The sequence below is a fragment of the Lissotriton vulgaris genome, chromosome 9 (genome assembly GCF_964263255.1).
Source record: "Lissotriton vulgaris chromosome 9, aLisVul1.2, whole genome shotgun sequence".
Lineage (NCBI taxonomy): Eukaryota > Metazoa > Chordata > Amphibia > Caudata > Salamandridae > Lissotriton > Lissotriton vulgaris.
This window is the reverse complement of record NC_141697.1, coordinates 119,549,976-119,570,123: the sequence shown is the minus strand read 5'-3', so window position 1 is coordinate 119,570,123 and position 20,148 is coordinate 119,549,976.

The following is a 20,148-nucleotide window of genomic DNA, read 5'->3' as shown; positions in this document are numbered from 1 at the left end:
CAGTCAGGCCGGCCACGACACATTATGAAGGCACATGAGACAATATTAAGATTTCCCGGCAGTCACCCAGCGGTGTACAAGCAAGCGATCTAATATTAAAATGGGGGCTGAATATGACCGTTGGAAACAGGATTAAGGAAGGTTAATTTTATAATATAATAGGAAGTATAGCAGGATCAGTTGCAACTTTTAGCCATCAAAGTTCCCTTGGCGGGCCACATGTCTAACATCAAAACAGAAGGGCATTGATAAAAACAGGTTGCAGCCGCGGTTAACAGGAATCAACTTATAGACACCCCAGTTCAGAATAGTCCCACCGTGGCCCATCATGCACCCGCCAACCACCTATATATGTGTTAGTACATAACAGAGGAACCAGAGCAGCAGCTTAGTTGTGTTCATCCTCTATACTAACCCAGGTAAATGGAAAAAAAAAAAGGGGGAAGGAGGGAGGAAAAAGTATTAGAAGAGGGAGAGAAAGAACGCCGCGCTACTGCACGCGCCCCACAGCGATAAAGGCGCGCAAGACTGAGAGATCCGCTATCGGGGTTAGGGCATGCAAGTCATGATATATGTGCAATCAATACCGCAGAAGCAAGCAAGTCATCCCCCATCCCACCAGCTACCATACCATGGTAAACACGTAAAGCCACAGCGTCCCGATAAAGAGATACAAAAGAGCCATAGAACTAAAAGAAAAAAGGGGACAATAAAGAAACCCCATTCCACCCGCCCCACTCTGCACCCCTGCAGAAGGCTACGGCCTAACCCCCCAGCAGCATGCCTGTCACCCTAAATAGAAACCCGAAATATAGGAAATTAGAAAGTGAGAAAGAAACAAAACAGAGGAGAGGGGAAAAAAGAACCAGTGGGAGAGGAGATCTGCAATCGAATCATGCGGCCCTCACCGCCCGCCTTTACACACATGAAACCACATCCAAGCGAGATCGACACAACCCCAAGTAACAGAAACATTCGAATGAACCGGCCATATTGACACGGCTGCGAGCAGTCCTCATCTCCATCCGTTAACCAGTAGTCCGCCGGGTCCAGTCCGGCTCACCCCTGTCCTCTCCTGACCATAGCCATCATGCGCAATAGTTTAGTGGGTAGCAAATAGTTTGAGGTGAGATGGGCACAGGATCGGAACAAATCAGGCAGGGGGTGTAAACCAGAGGACCCCAGTATCGAACAGCAGAGCAAGCAATGGCTGCGGCAGTCTAGACTTTCCAATAGCAACATCAGGAGCAGCAAGCAGTATGGGTGTAGTCTCGCCGCCCAATAAAGCGAGGTCGCCCCCGCAAGGTAGCAGTGGGGCCACACCACAGCAGTTCGAATCAAGCATCCACCTCGCTCCCCAGTCATTCTGGCATGAACGGGCCCTGACGTGGGGCCCACGCCCACACCCGCCACAATCGAAGCTACCTGGAGATTCGGGGCCGCAGGTGTACGGTCCTGCAGATGCACAGCGACAGCGCTCCTCGTAGCAGCCGAGGGGGGCGAAGGAGCAGACATGCGAAGTCGAGCCGCGTCTATGAGGGACGGCCCAACAAACATGGCGGCAGACCTATTATCTTTCACACCGGAGCCGAAGACCATGGCCTCACGTAAAGAATGCAGGGCGCCAAGGACATCACCAATTGTGGGCTCACGATCACAGGACGCGGCCCTCGTGCACTTCAGCGACCCAGGTTCGCCGCTCCGAGTAGATCTGTGACTCAGGGCACCGGTCGCCAACTTAGAAATTCAGCCGTGCCTCTCCGTGCCTCATCTCCTGGAATGGGCTCTCAAGCAAGGCCCACCGCTGGGGTTCCCCTCGAGCCACGGAAATGGCAATCTTGGTGTAGAAAGAAGGGCCACCAAAAACGGGGACCGCCCGCGGCACCGTCCCACGGACAACGCCCGCCGAATCCGGGCGAAGGGCTTCAAGATGTCCGGACATGGCAACAAAGGGGGGGCATGCCTCCTGCGCGGTCTACCCCCATCCGCGGCGGGTCGCGCCCTACCACAGGTCCGGTCAGTAGCCACCGGCACAACCGCACAACGGCCTCTTCAGCCGACCCCTCTCCTCCACCAGGGGCCGCCGCCGACACCCTCACTCTGACCGACCGTCACAGGCAAGTCCGCGGTCTGCACGCCACGGAGGCCCCGGACCAAGCAAGGGCATAACTCCAGATCCACAGCACACAGGAGCCCCCGGGACAAACGGTGAGTGCGAGCATTGTTTCACCTTTCCATTTCTTGCCGAGTGTGTCGCCTCGGAGCAGGATGAAGATCAGGATATGCGTTTAGGCAGGAAGGTTGGCGGAGCCGAGCTACAGTGCGGCCATCACGGTCGCGAGCTTGGCTCCTCCCTCCCACCTTTTTATTGCCTTACATTGGTCCCAGGTGAAAGCTGACAAGTTACATTTTAAAGTATACTAGCTTACCCATCGCGCTTTGCTGCGATCTCAGAAGAAAGGAAATTTAAGGAAACTTGTTATGATACCATTTAATTTACATTGTGTCATTTTTATTGAAACTTATTCATTTTAATATGGAAAACATTTTAAAGTGTTGTTTTAATTCTGTTTATTTATTCGAGTGCTTGTGGATACACGTTATTTTTTGTTTTTCTGTCTGGTGCGTACAGAGCACAGATTCTCCAAATCTAGTCCACACACTTGCAGCGATTGTCCTAGAGCTTTGTTGAGGTCATTGCAAAAGCAAGTCACACCGGAAACTGTAAACGTTCAGTATTGGAAAGATTATGAGGGGCCGGGGGGGCCGATATTTAACAAATGTACCTTTTTTTTTTTGCCAGAAACCTTCGCGGGAGTGTACTCAACAACTTTTAAAAAACATTTTTTTTTTTTTTGCCAGAAACCTTTGCGGGAGTGTACTCAACAACTTCCCAAAGTTTCATGCCGATCGGATCAATAGTGTAGTACTGCATGAAGGACAAACGGACATACTTTTGTTTTTATATATATAGATTAGCTACTACCTTCTGTTCCATGAGTCATAGGGGCCCATTATGATGTCGGGCGGATTGCCCCCGCCAGGCTGGCGGTGGCTACCGCCATTCTGGCGGGGGCAATCCGCCCGACATCCACATTTGTTTCCCCCCCGCCATATTAGTATGGCGGGGGTCCTCGACGGATGGAAAGACCGTCCGCCGCTTTTCCGCCCCGTCGCCTTGCGGCTGGGGCTGAAAAGGAATAATATGGTGGTGGTGTCTATCAGACACCGCCAGCCATATTATGATGGGCAATTGTGGATGCCTTTCCGTGGCGGCAATGCCGCTACGGAAAGGCATGCGGAGAATCCCTGCGGGGGCCCGTTGCGGGCACCCAGGGACTCCAGGGAGGGGGGGGAGGGTGCACAGGGGGGATACCTATGGTACCCTCCAGCAGTTCCATGCACGGCATGCTTTCCTGCCATTGTGGCGGGTGGTGCTAAGTGCACCGACCGCCACAATGGTAGGAATGCGGGATGCACCCGCCACTGTGGCGGGCGCATCCTAATGCTGCTGACGGGACCCCCGCCCTTATGGCGGGCGGTCCCTACTACCGCAAGGATGGCTGGCGGGCAAAGTCCGCCCGCCATCCTAATGAGGCCCATAGTTTCAAAGACTCTTGATCAATTTGAGCTGAAAAATTCAGAAATCCATATTTTATGCATCTGAGGCCGGACTGTGTGCCCAAAAAAATCAGTGGCCTCAGATTGATATAACAGGTGTATTTGTAAAGCGCTCGTTCACCTAAGGGTATCTTGGTGCTGAAGAACAGATGTTACCCACCTCAATGGTACTGATTTTATGGACCTCAAAAGTATGAAATGCTGAGTGGACCCACTGGTATTTTAGCTAGTGAAAATGAGGTCGAACACAGGCCCCTTTCAGTGGACTCATTAATCCTTAAGCCACCAGGCCCAACATAATAAAAAGTCTCTAACTATAGAATAGCACATGTAGCAAATACAGGTGCAGGAGGATGTCCACCTTAGGTAGCGCCTTGAGACCCTACGGGTAAGTAGTGCGCTCTATAAATGCCATTGATTGATTGATTGATTGATTGATTGATTGATTGATTGATTGAGGTATAGTTGCAAAGACAAAATAACATGAGTACACTGTAATTAAATATGTTTCTCCTAGAATACTATATAGGAAAAGTTAGAGGAGGGTCTGAGGGAATTTTAAAGACCTGCAAGGATTACGTCTCCAATCAATTGCTCAATACCACAAAAGAAATCCTTGGGTCTACAAGTGACTCAACAAGCAGGCAAAGTGACGCGCAAAATCACACAGGGAAACCTGTGGGCAGATCCCTTTCAGGATGAAATCTCTAATCCACCAAAGGTGGCATGGCCCTTCAGAAGCTCTCCCTAGCGAGGGAACTGGGGCTGCGAGCGACTGTTGTGTGTTAAAAACGTGCATTCTGATTTTATACTTTTAAACAGCATTGTAAATCCACTTTTGTCAGCGCTTTTCACTCGTTTTTTTAACTGTTTGAAATTCTTTTCTGGGGGCTTCAAATTAAGGGGAATCGTTATCTAGGCACTCTGACACCCTAAACACCTTTGTTCTTCTTTTAATTCCGCCCTACCGCTCCTTAGCCGATTCTCGGCGGCGGTGGGCGCCATCTTGAGTGAGGCAGTCGGGGAGAGCGCTCTAGTCGCGCCCTACTCCCGCCCTCCTTGTGTATTTTAATCGATTTGCTGCAGAGCTCTGCGCCCTTCAGAAGCTCTCCCTAGCGAGGGAACTGGGGCTGCGAGCGACTGTTGTGTGTTAAAAACGTGCATTCTGATTTTATACTTTTAAACAGCATTGTAAATCCACTTTTGTCAGCGCTTTTCACTCGTTTTTTTAACTGTTTGAAATTCTTTTCTGGGGGCTTCAAATTAAGGGGAATCATTATCTAGGCACTCTGACACCCTAAACACCTTTGTTCTTCTTTTAATTCCGCCCTACCGCTCCTTAGCCGATTCTCGGCGGCGGTGGGCGCCATCTTGAGTGAGGCAGTCGGGGAGAGCGCTCTAGTCGCGCCCTACTCCCACCCTCCTACCTTCCTACATAATGTGCATAGCAACCAGACGGCGCAGCGGGCTGGCGCAGCGGGCGCGCCGGATACGCGCCGAAGCCGCGCCTAAGCCAAGCCCGTCTGCGCCCGTCCGCGCCAAGACCGCGCCTGGCGCAGGACATGCTGCTCCCACTTACCCTGTACTCAGGTATGACTCTATTGAGCTGCGGTCTATGCGCCCTTCCTTACCCAGTCCCTCCTGCTGTGTGCATTCCTTTTCTGACCACCTGTGTGGCCCTTACACCTGTCGATCATGTGGTTGGTCATCTTCCAGTCTCGCCAGCCCTATTACCCCCCCTCCCCCTCTTCCTCAGCATAAGACAACCTCCTTTAATGGCGGCCTTATCAATGCCAGATCCTTAGCTCGACATGGACAAGACATCCATGATCTCATTATAACAGCCAATCTTGATGCCTTGTTCATTACTGAATCTTGGTTGCACGATGCTTCAAATCCCGACCTTGCCACCGCTCTCCCCCCTGATTACACCATCTTCAGGCGAGACAGACCCATCGGTCGGGGAGGCGGATTGGCCATCATCGTAAAAAATGCACTCAAGTGCCATACATTTGATCTGGCTTCCCTCAAGGACTGTGAATCCCTGGGATTTGTCATCCAAACTAGTTCCTCCTCCGCCTTTTCTGGAGCACTCGTCTACCGCCCCCCCAGAAATGCCACCACTTTCCTGGACTCCCTTGATGAAACTCTGGCAGCCTTCCTTACCCATTACCCTACCTTCACTCTTTTTGGAGACTTTAATCTTCATTTGGAATCCGATACCGATCCCCACGCTCTTAATTTCCGCCACTCTCTTGAGATTTTTGGTCTCTCCCAATTAGTTTCCCTCCCTACCCATTGTGCCGGACACACCCTGGACGGCATTTGCACCAACCTGACCTCCCTAGTTGCTTCCACCCCCGTGCCACAAATTTGGACAGACCACTGTCTCATTCCCTTCTCCATCAATAACAAAACTTTGCCCCCCCTTCCTATCAAATTCCCTCACACCCCCTTTCCTATTAATTGGAAAAAGGTAGCTGAGTACATCAAACTCAACCCTCAACCAGGGGTACCACCCCCGTTCATCACGGGTGACGTGTCTCTAGACTCCACAAATTTCCACCTGTGGATTGAGAGAGTAATCCCTGCCAATGCAAAACCCGTTAACCAAAAACCCGTCCGAGGAAAAAAGAAACCTAATGCCCCCTGGTATACTCCGGCCCTCGCTGACTGCCACCTTAAGTGTAGGCTTTCGGAGAGAGAATGGAGAAAAACCTACGATCCAATGTCTAGATCCATTTACATTCTCCAGAGAAAGCAATATCTCTCAAATATAAAAAAAGCAAAAAAGGCATTCTTCACTCAAGCAATAGACTCTGCTAAACAGAAACAACAAACAATCTTCAACATCGTGAAATCTTTTACCCACCCCAAAGTACTGGCACTTGAAATCCCCCCCTCGCAAGCCCTCTGTGATCAAATTGCTGATTTCTTTGAGGAGAAAATTAATAATATCCACAAGGACTTCCCCCCGGCACCTATTCCTACCCAAGAGCCTGACACAACTATTCCTTCATTAAACAAATTTAAAGCAGTTTCCCTAATGCAAACGCATAAAGCCATACTAGCCTGTAAATCAGGTGCACCCACGGATTCCTGCCCCCCAGTCATCTTGCACCACCTTGTTGAGGCCGTCAACCCTCTAATTAATGCAATTGTGAACGAATCCCTCGACTCTGGTATTGTTCCTTCTGAGTGGAAGAAGGCCGCAGTCAAGCCCCTCATGAAAAAGCAAAATAAATCCCTCACTGACTTGTCTAATATGCGCCCAATCTCACTCCTCCCTGCGCTAGGCAAAATCACTGAGCAACTAGTTCATGAGGAACTAAAGAATTTTGTGGAAAATCATTGTATCTTGCACCCACAGCAATCTGGCTTCCGCTCCGGCCACTCCACAGAGACCACTTTGATTGAGTTGTCAGACACCATCAAGTTCTTGCAGGATGAGGGCAGGCAGGCCGTCCTCATCCTGCTCGACCTAACCGCGGCCTTCGACACCATCTCACATGTCGTTCTAATTAATAGGATGCGTGAGATTGGTGTCTCGGGCTCTGCACTTGCCTGGATAACCTCATTCCTGTCCAATCGCTCTCAAACGGTCTCCTTGGGCCCCTTTCTTTCCGATGAACGATCCATTATCTCGGGGGTACCCCAGGGTTCCATTCTGAGCCCCCTCTTTTTCAATGTATATATGGCCCCCCTCCTCACGTTGATCGAGTCACATGGGATTCTCGTGACATCCTACGCTGACGACACTCAGCTTGTCGTCACTATCGATAAAAAACTTCCGATGCTGCTATCAGATTCCAAAACTGTCTGTCAGAAGTCTTTTCTTGGCTTAATTTGCATCATTTAAAATGTAACAGCGCCAAAACAGAAATAATTCCCCTAGGTAAAGGCACATTCTTTTCCCCCAAAGACTGGTGGCCTCATAACTCCGAAGCACCGCCAAGCGCGGTTGCTTCAGCCCGCAACTTGGGCGTTCAATTTGACGCTTCCCTCAGCTTCGATGAACATGTGCGCATTACCGCTGGGCGCTGTTTCAGCCTGATCAGGCAATTAAAGAAATTTTTCAATTTTCTGCCCATCACAGCCAGGAAATCAGTCGCGGTGGCGCTTATCCTCTCCCGGCTGGATTATTGTAACGGCCTCCTAGCAGGCATCAAGAAGTCCTCTCTGAAAAAGCTGCAGAGTGTCCAACATGCAGCAGCCAGGCTTGTTTTAAAACTCCCCCGTAGGTCCTCAGCCTCTGCAGCCCTCAACACCCTTCATTGGCTGCCCCTCCATAAGAGAATCTTATTCAAGCTCCTAGTCACTGTATTTAAAGCAAACAGGGGCTTGGGTCCATCTTACCTGTCCAAGCGCTTCCAGCACTACATTCCTATCCGCTGCTTGAGGTCATCTGGCGCCAATTTAATTTCGGAACCCCGCATAAAACTAAAATCCAAGGGTGGAAAGACCTTCTCCCTTCTGGCGGCCAAGGCATGGAACCGTCTCCCCCCCAACCTTAGGCACGCACCCTCAGAAAGCCTATTCAGGAAATTTCTGAAAACCTGGATTTATTCTCAGTCTGACTCCGCAGTCCTCTCAGCTATTTGATCCATGCACCCCTAGACGACCTTCTGTGTGCTCAGCGCCAAGATGCTCCCTCCGGAGCGAAAGTTAGCGCTCTACAAGTGCCAATAAATATCAAATATCAAATATCAAATGCTTCATCATTTGGGTTTCTCTTCCTGGTGAGAATTCCTAGTCCCACCAGGGGCTACAACTACCTCTATGTGTATTCGTACTCTATTAAAGATATACTAAATCCATAAGAGGAGTGGCAAAACTCAGATGGGTGAGGGTGCAGCGCAACTTAGAAATAAACTGTGAAGGTAGTGATGTTGAAACTAACTTGTGGGAACCAAGAGGCTACCTTTATTGACTTGTTACCACTGTCAGAATTCAAAAACAGTGCACCTGCAGTATGGATTTAAATCTGCATGTGTGAGACAAAAAAGTCTACAGGTTTCAGCTAAGTCGAGCCAACGGGTGTGAAGGCATTTGTCAGGACCCAGGGAAGTGCTGCTGCCAGAAACCAGTGAATTAATGCAACAAATAATAATGAAATTGCTCAAGTTTCAAACCAGTAATCCTGCTATCTTCAGTTCCAGATTTTACTGGTCGTACCTAATGAGAAGGAGAAACAGAACACAGTGGGAGATAGAAATTCAGTCACTTTAACCGTGCTTGTATATGATATATACGAATAGTGTATGATAATCTTTTTGCCACATCTATGGGCTGCAACTTGCATATACAAGAGTTAAAAAATTATCTTACCCATTGTGCACGGATAAATAGCCTCACCTCTACCTAGCGTCAGCTCAGGGAAGGGGGCATCTTTCTGTAAAGGATGGGTTGTAAAGATGTCAAACATAACCATCATTATGTTAACCTTACTCCATAGAAACTTTGTTAACCCCTTCGATGCTGGTGACGGAACCATTCCGTCATCAGCCACGGTTGAGCTGTGCTGATGACGGAATGGTTCCGTCACGACCACACCCTGTTCAGAAAAGGGCAGCACAGCAGGAAAATTCCTGTAGAAGCGAAGGTGTTAAAGGCTCAGACATATCAGTAGGAGACCCAGCTCCAGAGAAGAACTCACTCATTTGTCAACTTAAAATCATGCCATTGACGGTATCTGAAATGGTGACCAGAACACCCTACAGGAGCGAAATTGGTCATCGGTCTACAGAGGCCATGTCAGGCTATAAATATAGTAGTAGTCAGTGATTAAGGTACCTATAATACATTGTTCACATATCAGAGCACCTAAAACTTTATTTGTCAATATTAGTGGTAGCCATATAACTGCAAATGCTCAGAGCCATATACTGTTGCTGTTCTAATGATTCTATCTTGGCTCATGAAGAGAGCTACACCCTGCAACCAGCATGCATGCATATCTAGAGGCAAAATCCTAATCAGGAACGTTCTGCGAATCCATCATTAAAGTTAAATGCTACTGTTAACCAGCATAGGAGAAAACATTACTGACCATTATAGTCATCACTACTGTCAAAGTATCTCATGTAGGTGTATGACAGTATGACGTGTAATATCTTGAAGTACCACAAGCCAGTACATATGAAAAAACACACAGAAACCTGTGTTACGGGGAGCCCTATCCACTCACTCACAATTACGTGATTTGTTTTTTCTTATTTTGCATACATATTTTCAATCAACTGAAACGTGATAAGTTTGTCAAATTAATTATTCATCAAAAATTCAACATCAGACTGAGAACTTAAACAGACATGAAAAGAAAATTCTCATTAAACGGTGATTGTATTTTCTTTCTTCAAAGATGATGTTATTCTTCCATCATTCAATGTGATAGTTTGAGTTCTTCAAACAACTCTCCATCATTCAACATATGAAGACATATCCCAATGCATTTCGGTATGCACCTTCGTCAGGGGAATGTTCTATAAATAACATCAAATTCTGTCACATATATCCAAAAAGGATACAGTATTCACAGTTATAAATACAAGAATTCCATTATTTAATTAATTAATCTTAAACAGAAACCAGAAGATCTCCAAGTGTATTATGCACATCCCCTGTGAGATCAAAAGTCATGCTCACAAAAGTTCACCTACCACCTTATAAACCAAACCGGAAACATGGTGAACAGCCCAACTCCAGCGTCACCTTCTAATGATTACATGCAAAATAACTATTCTCAAAATAAAAGCAGCGTAAATCACCAAACTTGGTGAACAACCCAACTCCAGCGTCACCTTCTAATGATTACATGCAAAATAAACTATTCTCAAAATAAAAACTGCGTGAATCACCAAGTATTCAAGAGGTGCCTTTTCTAGGCACTCTTACCTTCACTCACAACAATCAAGCCAGATCAATGTGTCGCTTCATAGATACATAAAAGTCTGTGCTTTCCTTTTCTAAAAAACAGTGATGGAAATCTTAATGCGCTAACTGAATAGTTTCATCACTAACTTATGCAATATAGACAGAGCCATTACTTACTCAGTCTTCTAGATCACACTAATGGATCCTTTTGACACTCTTTAGGTTGGGTCGTACCCTTCGTCTGTAACACATTAAAAAGAAGTCTCCTTAGGACTCATGTAATATGTGTTGCAGTATAGCGTTCTTCCTACTCTATATTCTCTTGTCTTACCTCTATCTTCTAAATCAGGCGCACCGCGTAGCTCTGTTGCTCTCCCGCTAGATCGAACAATGTTCGAGACGCCGGTATATGGCGTCTGACGTCAATCTACTGAGGACATGGAAAACGTCTGTGAGCCTACCCTTACTCTTCCAAAATGGCGTTTGTTTACTTACTCCTCGGTAAAATGCGGGTCGAAAACTGCCTGATCACACTTCTTAGATCAAAAACCGAAACTATACGTACACTACATAAAAAGTGTGTGCAAAATATATGTTAGTGAGGAGTTAGCAGAGCTCCATGTAAAATACTATATGAAAAATACTAAGTCTGTATGAAAAAACATGTGAGATTTTATGAGCATGAATATCAATGACACATAAGTGTGATATAAGCGAAAACATATAAATTGCAAATACCAAGCATGTGTATTTTAACACCATTTTACAGGAAACAAATCATCTCAATCGTGTCATTGAGTCCATAGGGAATCAACGTCCTAAGGGACTTTATCCAGTATGTTTCTCTTTGTGCCAACAGTCTAACTGTATCAACTTGTGGTTTTTCCAACAATCTCTCTAACACAGTGAATTTTAGCTGAGGTATCGTGTGACCGCTCTCATGCCAATGCACAGCTAAACATGATTTCATGTTCTTTGTACGAATCATACTCTTATGTTCGGTCATCCGAACCTTCACCTTCCTTGTAGTGCGTCCAACATAAACAAGTCCACATGGACAGTTGATTGCATATATTAGAACACTTGAATTACAATCAGATGTATGTCTCAAGGTTATCTTTTTGCCTGTTTGTGGATGAGCAAATGAGTTGCCTACCAGTACATTACCACAATGACCACAGTTTTGGCATTTCATCATGCCTTTCTGACCCAAATCTGCACTTTCATGCCTGCAACCTTTCAAAATCTCCTTAATGTTCCTCGACCTGGAGTGTGCAAACAAAGGTTTGTCTAAAAATACCTGCCTAAAATCAGGTTCTTGCTCAATTATTTCCCATCGTTTCCTGATGCATTTTTTTTGCTTTGTGTGTGTTGTCTATGTTCGTCCGGTGGACACACACAAGCAAAACAAACGAACAAGGAGGTGACAAGGGAAAAAAACAAGACGCAGTAAGACGCAACCCAAAGAGGAATTGATTATGAACATCTCAGATATTGCACTAACTCCCACACAAATAGCAGTATTGAGCAAGGGCATGTCTTTTGTGCCGACGTACCAAAGCAATGATCTTGAGACTGAAGTCTCTTTTTTCAAATTCATGAGAAAGTTGAGACTCAGGTGGTTCTTCCATCAAATAGCCACAGAGAACCCCGAACCTACAGCAGACACTTCACAAACAAGAATATTCAAACCAAAAAGCACGTTTATGCCACCCATGACGCATAAAGCCTTAGATCTTTTTGAAACATTGGTAAAAAAAGATTTTGCTGAATTAAAACATCATGGAAAAATAAAAAGAAATCTGACCATACAGGAGACTATGGCATTAAATGAATTGGACTCTAATGAGACACTCACTATAGTATCTGCAGACAAAGGCGGAGCACTAGTGGTACTCAACTCCGCCTATTACCATCAGAAGGTAGATCAGCATGTGAAGGACACCAACACCTATATTCAGTTAGAGTCAGACCCCACAATGGAGTTCCAGAGAATTTTATCCGCAATCCTAAAAAAAGCCATCGAGCTGGGCAGGATTGATGAACAAACACGAAGGTACCTTACCACCGAACATCCCAGCAGGCCACATATATATATGTTGCCTAAGATGCACAAAGACCCGGAAGACCCACCATTCCCACCCATTGTGGCGGGATGCGGGTCGTTACATGAACCACTCGGGAGATATCTAGATCATTTTATGCAACCTTTGGTGCAACAATGGTCAACCTTTGTACAAGACACCACTGATTGTCTACGAAAATTGCAGAGAGTGCCTATCTCTGCTGATGAAGAACTGTGGTTACGCACGGTTGATGTTTCAGCCTTGTACACCTCGATCCCACATATGGAAGGTCTAGAGGCAGCAGAGTGGATGCTTTTGAAACACGAATATGAGGAGAGTCACAACATTTTTCTTCTTGAATTACTGCAATTTTGTCTATACCATAGATACTTTCAGTGGCAGGACTGTTTTTTTCTACAAAAGACGGGTACCTCTATGGGGTTTACCGGGGCGCCCACATACGCCAACATGTTCATGTCCAAATTTGAAGAACAGCATATATTACAGAAAGAAAAGTGGCAAGAACATTTAGCACTATACCTAAGGTATATCGATGATATACTGGTATTGTGGAAAGGACCAGAAGAAAAATTACCAGCACAACTCCATGAGTTAAACAATTGTCATGCCTTTATCAAGTTCACATATACCATCAGTTCAGAACAATTAAGCTATCTTGATATCATGATTACAAGAAAAGGGAATACACTCATGACAAGTGTATTTAAGAAGTCGACAGATAGAAATAATGCCTTACACTTTGACAGTTTTCATTCTGAATCTTTAAAAAGACACCTACCACTATCACAATTCATCAGGGCAAGAAGGATTTGTTCAGATGAGAATCAAGGGTTTGAGACTATCATGAGAATGCGAACAGAATACAAAACGAGAGGGTACCCTGACACAGTTCTTGACCAAGCCGAGAACAGAGTAAGAACCATGCCCAGATCTACTATGTTGGAAAAAAGTGAGAGAGGAAAAAGCAGGAGGGATGTCTATGTATTAAAATTTTCCACAGCCGCAGCAGCTATAAAAAAATGCACCAGGAAGTGATGGGAAATAATTGAGCAAGAACCTGATTTTAGGCAGGTGTTTTTAGACAAACCTTTGTTTGCACACTCCAGGATGAGGAACATTAAGGAGATTTTGAAAGGTTGCAGGCATGAAAGTGCAGATTTGGGTCAGAAAGGCATGATGAAATGCCAAAACTGTGGTCATTGTGGTAATGTACTGGTAGGCAACTCATTTGCTCATCCACAAACAGGCAAAAAGATAACCTTGAGACATACATCTGATTGGAATTCAAGTGTTCTAATATATGCAATCAAATGTCAATGTGGACTTGTTTATGTTGGACGCACTACAAGGAAGGTGAAGGTTCGGATGACCGAACATAAGAGTATGATTCGTACAAAGAACATGAAATCATGTTTAGCTGTGCATTGGCATGAGAGCGGTCACACGATACCTCAGCTAAAATTCACTATATTAGAGAGATTGGTGGAAAAACCACATGTTGATTCAGTTAGACTGTTGGCACAAAGAGAAACACACTGGATAAAGTCCCTTAGGACGTTGATTCCCTATGGACTCAATGACAAGATTGAGATGATTTGTTTACTGTAAAATTGTGTTAAAATACACATGCTTGGTATTTGTAATGTATATGTTTTTGCTTATATCACACTTATGTGTCATTGATATTCATGCTCATAAAATCTCACATGTTTTTTCATACAGACTTAGTATTTTTCATACAGAATTAGTATTTTACATGGAGCTCCATTAACTCCTCACTAACATATATTTTGCACATACTTTTTATGTAGTGTACGTATAGTTTCGGTTTTTGATCTAAGGAGTGTGATCAGGCAGTTTTCGACCCGCATTTTACCGAGAAGTAAGTAAACAAACGCCATTTTGGAAGAGTAAGGGTAGGCTCACAGTCCTTTTTCCATGTCCTCAGTAGATTGACGTCAGACGCCATATACCGGCGTCTCGAACATTGTTCGATCTAGCGAGAGAGCAACAGAGCTACGCGGTGCGCCTGATTTAGAAGATAGAGGTAAGACAAGAGAATATAGAGTAGGAAGAACGCTATACTGCAACACGTATTACATGAGTCCCAAGAAGACTTCTTTTTAATGTGTTACAGACGAAGGGTACGACCCAACCTAAAGAGTGTAAAAAGGATCCCTTAGTGTGATCTACAAGACTGAGTAAGTAATGGCTCTGTCTATATTGCATAAGTTAGTGATGAAACTATTCAGTTAGCGCATTAAGATTTCCGTCACTGTTTTTTAGAAAAGGAAAGCACGGACTTTTATGTATCTATGAAGCGACACGTTGATCTGGCTTGATTGTTGTGAGTGAAGGTAAGAGTGCCTACAAACGGCACGTCTTGAATACTTGGTGATTCACACGGTTTTTATTTTGAGAATAGTTTATTTTGCATGTAATCATTAGAAGGTGACGCTGGAGTTGGGTTGTTCACCAAGTTTGGTGATTTACGCGACTTTTATTTTGAGAATAGTTATTTTGCATGTAATCATTAGAAGGTGACGCTGGAGTTGGGCTGTTCACCATGTTTCCGGTTTGGTTTATAAGGTGGTAGGTGAATTTTTGTGAGCATGACTTTTGATCTCACACGGGATGTGCATAATACACTTGGAGATCTTCTGGTTGCTGTTTAAGATTAATTAATTAAATAATGGAATTCTTGTATTTATAACTGTGAATACTGTATCCTTTTTGGATATATGTGACAGAATTTGATGTTATTTATAGAACATTCCCCTGACGAAGGTGCATACCGAAATGCATTGGGATATGTCTTCATATGTTGAATGATGGAGAGTTGTTTGAAGAACTCAAACTATCACATTGAATGATGGAAGAATAAAATCATCTTTGAAGAAAGAAAATACAATCACCGTTTAATGAGAATTTTCTTTTCATGTCTGTTTAAGTTCTCAGTCTGATGTTGAATTTTTGATGAATATTTAATTTGACAAACTTATCACGTTTCAGTTGATTGAAAATATGTATGCAAAATAAGAAAAAACAAATCACGTAATTGTGAGTGAGTGGATAGTGCTCCCCGTAACACAGGTTTCTGTGTGTTTTTTCATTTGTACTAACTTGACTGGGGCTAGTCAAGATACGAGTTTGCACCAGATATAATTGGATGAAGTTCAGTTTAAATTGAAAAAGTCAGGAGTGCAAATCACATAACATTGTTTGAATACAAGCCAGTACATGCCATTTTCAGATGTGATATCACTCTCTAAGGTATTGCCCATAACATTACTGGGCATTGTAATCATCTATAAACTCAAAGTATCACACGCCGGTGTAAAACAATTTCAAACTCTCAAGTGTGTAATATTTACGCCATCATGACTACGATTTATTATTAGTACTTCTATCAATCAATCAATCAATCAATCAATCCATTTGTAGAGTGCACTAATCACCCGTGAGGGTCTCAAGGCACTGGGGGGAGGGGGCAAGGGTGCTGCTACTGCTCAAACAGCCAGGTCTTGAGGAATCTCCTGAAGGCCAGCAGGTCCTATGTCTGTTGCAGGCGGATGGGGAGGGTGTTCCAGGTTTTTGCGGTGAGGTGGGAGAATGATCTGCCGCCGGCAGTCGCTCCCCGGATGCGGGGGACAGTGGCAAGGGTGAGGTCAGTGGAGCAAAGCTGGCAGTTCGGGGTATAGAAGGTGAGTCATTCGTTGAGGTACGCTGGTCTGGTGTTGTGGAGTGCTTTGTGAGCGTGGGTGAGGAGCTTGAAGGTGATCTTCTTGTTGACGGGGAGGCAGTGCAGGTCTTATAGGTGGGCTGTGATGTGGCTGTGGCGGGGATGTTGGGGATGAGGCGTGCAGAGGCATTCTGTATGCGTTTTAGTGCAGGTGGCCACCATGAGTCATCCCAGCAGGAGGGGGTGGATCCGATGATGAGGACCTCCATCTTGTCCAAGTTCAGTTTCAGGCGGCTGTTCATCATCCATTTGGCTATGGCCTTCAATCCTTCGTAGAGGTTGGATTTGGCAGTGGTGGGGGCCTTGGTGAGGGAGAGGATAAGCTGGGTGTTGTTGGCGTGTGAGATGATGTTGAGGTCGTGCCATTGGACGATGTTAGCGAGCAGTGCCATGTAGACGTTAAAGAGTGTCGGGCTGAGGGATGACCATTGGGGTACACCTCAGATGATCTTGGTGTATTTAGAACAGAATGGGGGAGGCGGACAATCTGGGTTCTGCCGGTGAGGAAGGAGGTGGCCCAGTCCAGGTCTTTGTCGCGGATCCCTGCGTTGTGGAGGCATGTGCAGAGGGTGTGGTGGCAGATGGTGTCGAAGACAGCTGAAAGGTCCAAGAGTATGAGTGCAGCCGTTTCTCCGTTGTCCAGCACGGCCCTGAGGTCATCGGTGGCAGCAATGAGAGCTGTTTTGGTGCTGTGGTTGCTGCGGAATCCATATTGGGAATCCATATTGGGACGGGTCCAGGACATTGCTCTCTTCGAGGAAGGAGGTCAGTTGCCTGTTGACAATCTTCTTGATGACTTTCGCCGGGAAGAGGAGTAGGGAGATGGGCTGGAAGTTCTTGAGGTCCTTGGGGTCTGCCTTTGGTTTTTTGAGGAAGGCGTTGATCTCTGCGTGCTTCCAGCTCTCCGGGAAGGTGGCGGTCTCAATGGAGCTGCTGATAATCTAGCAGAGAGGGGGCCCGATGGTGGAGCTTGCTTTGTTGAAGGTGTGGTGCGGGCAGGGGTCGGATGGTGAGCGGGAATGGATGGTGTTCATGATATTGATGGTGTCAATGATGTTGGTCCAGGAAAGCAGGGGGTGATGTGGCTGGGAGGTGGTGAGTCTGAGGTGTCTTGTCTGTCAGGGGCCTGCTTGCTGAAGCTATGGTGGATGTCTGTGATCTTGCAGTGGAAGAAGGTGGCTAGGGAGTCGCAGAGGTCTTGTGATGGCTGGATATCGTTGGATTTGGAGCTGGGGTTGGAGAGTTCCTTCACGATGTTGAAGAACTCTTTGCTGTTGTGTACGTTGTTGTCGATGCTCTCTTTGAAGGAGATCCTTTTGGTGGGTTCGGATGAGTTGGTGGTGTCTGCGGATGGCACTCTTGTAGGCTGTGTTGCTGTCCTGTGTCTGGCCGTGGTGCCAATTCTTCTCGAGCCTATGGCAGGCCCGCTTGGATGCCTGGAGGTCAGCCGTGAACCAGATGGCTTTTCAGGTCGTGCGTCTCTTCGAGGGTTTCTTGGTCAGAGCAAGAGTGTTGGCGCAGTCATCGATCCATTGCCTTAGGTTGCGGGCAGCAGAGTCATTGTTGGTAGTGTCCGTTGGTGGGTTTCGGCGAGGGTGGTGACTAGCTGATCTTCAGTGACTTTGCTCCAGCTGCGGCAGGGGACCCGTTGTGAGCGGTGTTGTGTGGTAGGCTTCTCAAAGGTGAAGTGGATGCAGCGGTGGTCGGTCCAGTGGAGTTCGGTGGTGTGGCTGATTGTGACGTTGTTGCTGGCGGAGAAGATGGGGTCGAGCGGGTGTTCGGCGGAGTGGGTGGGAGTCATGACGAGCTGTTTGAGTCCGAAGTTGGCGAGATTGTCAAGCAGGATGGTGAAGTTGCTGTCGTTGGTGTTCTCGAGGTGGAAGTTCAGGTCTCCGAGGAGGATGTAGTCCGTGGACGCAAGGGCGTGTGTGCTGACGAAGTCGGCGATGGAGTCGCTGAACTGTGACCGGGGGCCGGGTGATATGTAGATGAGGGTTCCTCTAAGGGTGGTGTTGGGGTCGGGGTGGATCTGGAAGTGCAGGTGTTCAGCGGCGCTGAGGGTGTCGTTGGTGCTGCTCGAAATTCTGAGGGTGTTTCTGTGGACAATGGCAATTCCTCCTCCTACTCTGTTGGTGTGGTCCCTGCGGTTGATCTTATAGCTGTCAGGAATGGCTATGGCGATGTAGGGTGCCGAGGAGGGTTCATCCAGGTCTCTGTCAGGAAGGTGCCATCCGGGGAGGAGGAGTCTAGTAGGTCCCAGAGTTCAATGGCGTGCGTGTGGGCGGAGCGGGTGTTGAGTAGTATGCATCAGAGTTTGTTGCGTCCTACCCCGGTGCACGTAGTGGTTGTTTGAAGGCTGGTTTAGCTGCAGTTCCGGCAGGAGAAGGGTCCTTGTGTGCGCTTCGGGGTGGCTCGCCAACGTTGAGTGCTTGGAGGGTGCTGGCATTGTAGCAGAGTCAGGTGTCATGGCATTCACAGAGGCCTGGCTCTGGGCGCAGTCCAGGTGCAGACGGGCACAAACGGGCTTGGCTTAGGCGCACCTTCGTCACGCCAGCGGTGCAGCCGCCATAAGAAGGGGAAGTGGGAGGGAGGAGCAGCTGGGAGGCGGGAGCGGGACGAATGGGCGATCGGGGTGGCAGGCTGAGGGGACCCAGTGGCAGGAACAGGAGAGCAGAGTGGACGGAATTAGCAGAAGGGCACAACATGGTACAAAAAGGAATACAGGAGGAATAAAAACAGAATTGCAACGCATAACAGAAGAAACACACAGCGGGGCAGACATCATTACATGCGCCCCAATGACTATAAGGGTCACTAAAGTCACCACCAGACAAAAAGTATCCCATGTCGGTATACGCAAATTGGAATATTCATACGTATAGTTAAAGAGCAAAAAACAATACAAGCACAACCATTTGGCACACCACTCACCTCTCCGTCTGTACCCCGGGGCGGTACAGAAGCTGCGACCGGAGGTGGGGGCCAAGGTTTCTCCAAGATTACTGCCTAAATTGCTCAGTAAAGTTGGGGTGTACATAGATATTATCCAACAATATAAGACACAACTGTGTGGTGTGCTTGATTTAAGTAAACAATTTGTAAAAGGCACATTGTTCAACACATTCTCTGGCAGTATTATGTACCTAGTGTTATGATTTCGTACACTTAGGAATTGCTACTATCCTGAGCATTCATCAATTAGGAAGCACAAACGTTGTACGAGGAAAAACTATGCCTATTCTACTGATATTATCTAAAGTATTATTCACCAATGATAATTGGTGATGTCATGCTTACAAGCATAGGAACCCAGTTTTTTTATTGATGTCCTCTGCTTCTCACTGCCTTCTGTGTCTAAACTGTATAGTTAGAGAAAAATGTGTCATGTGAAAACTTCACAGAATCCAACTCTATGTATACACAGTTATCACAATAATAGCTCCTCCTTTCTACTGTGCTTTTAGAGCTGTATGTTAAAACACGCACCTTGTAGACCAAGGTCGGGCTTTTTCTGTGTTTACCTGTAGGCTTCTGGATCTAACAATCTCTAACATAAAACTGCTGTGTAAGCCAGTATTTAGCCTGTTGCATTTATTACGTAATCATCTCAACATGAGGATTTTTACTATTCACGAAATCGCCACTGTGCTCAGAAAATTGCAAAATTAACATGAATTGCTATCAACAATGAAACAACCCTGCGTCATAACAAAGAATTAAACATGTACCCTGTTTGGAATATATTATAAATACATTTCTAACAACCCATCAGTCTTTAAGGTAGAGTCCATTAAAACACAGTTGAGTAAACTTCTCAACTATTCA